A 1,580-nucleotide genomic window follows, 5' to 3' on the forward strand; every position below is an offset into this window, starting at 1 on the left:
TTAGACACAGTTATGGGTACTACTTGATAACCTGCCACAAGTGACCTTCCAATCTTTACGCCTGCTGGCCTGGATGGGTTTTCCACTGCTTCCACAAGCATCGGGCTTCCTTGGGGATGTTCTATTATTCTACCACAAATGATCTTCTCTGACATAGGGGGTATTGTAGTTGACTAAGGTGCTGTGAGATGCAAATCAACAGAAGCAGCAACACTTACTGGAGTCTGGCCTTTGTTGTTTCCAATCATCATTTTATCAAAATTAACTACACACTTCTTCAGTATTAAGTAGTCCAACCCTAATATGCATTGGTCTTTAATGTCAGCCAAGTATACTTTCTATCTGTCATTCATGCCCATGAGCTCAATAATTACCCACACTGGTCCTCACAACCTTGCATAATGTCTGTCACACCACAGAGTTTTCACATGGCTTTTGGTACTCCTTTGTGATCCAGCACCTTGATACTCACAAGGGTTTGCTGAGATGCAGAATTTATGACAAAGTTGCACTTTTGGACATCCAGCTTTCCTGTCACATTGACACTGTGTGTGCTTGGCATTTTACACCTAGCTGTTGGGACTTTCACGATGGGGGTTGGTTGGCGTCCCTTAATACCAACCACTACTGGTTTCCCTGAGGCTGACTTATTAGTAGTATTCTTCTTACACTGGCTCTTCATATGTCCTTGCTCTCCACAGTTCCAACAACCTTTCTGGGTAGCAGCCTTTCCTGCCATGGCATCTTTCCTGTGTTGAAGTTGCCAGCATTGAGCTCTCTTGTGCCCAGGTTTGTTACAGTGCCAGCAAAGTCCCTCAAACTTCTCTGAAAGCTGCCCTTTTCTGGCCTTGAATCCTGATGACTGTACCAACCTTGGTACCTCTGTGCTGGACTTAACGTAGGATTCAAATTCATGAGCTCTGGCCATTGCATCCTGCATAGTAGAGGGGTGTGCTTGCTTTATTTGTATTTTCAGTTGTGGACTATCCAAGGCATCTACAAACTGATCCCTCAGCAACAGCTTGAGGATATCGGGTGATGCAGTTGGGTAGGCCTTGTGTGCATACTTTCCAAATCCTGTGCCAGCTCTTGCAGATTTTCCCCTTTAGCACGGACTCTAGTCCTAAACCTAGCCCTGCAGACTTCGGACTGATTTTGAGTTCCATACCTGAGCTCTAGAGCAGCTACCAGTGCTCTATAGTTGTGCCTGTCGTCTGCTGACAACTGTCCAAGTATTTACAGTGATTGTCCCTCCAGGCTCGTTTCCAGGTACACTGCTTTCTGCTCCTCTGTCCATCCATTCATTTCTGCCAGGAGCTCAAATTGTGCCCTATATGCTTCCCATGGAGCCTTCCCATCGAATTCCTGTGGCTTCCTTCATACTAGATCACCCCCTATTGCTGACACTCATGTCTGGAATGTGACTTCTGGCAGGACTGAATATGTCTGCATTAGGGTTTAGCTGCAGGGTCTGGAAGTGGCTTCCTGTTGTCTGGGGCTGATTAGGTCCATGGGTAATATATCCTTCCTGTGTAAAAGACAGTAAATCATCTTTTAATGTATTTAATTCACTTTGAAAG

Source organism: Limulus polyphemus, unplaced genomic scaffold, assembly GCF_000517525.1.
Source record: "Limulus polyphemus unplaced genomic scaffold, Limulus_polyphemus-2.1.2 Scaffold5231, whole genome shotgun sequence".
In the NCBI taxonomy this organism is placed as follows: Eukaryota; Metazoa; Arthropoda; class Merostomata; order Xiphosura; family Limulidae; genus Limulus; species Limulus polyphemus.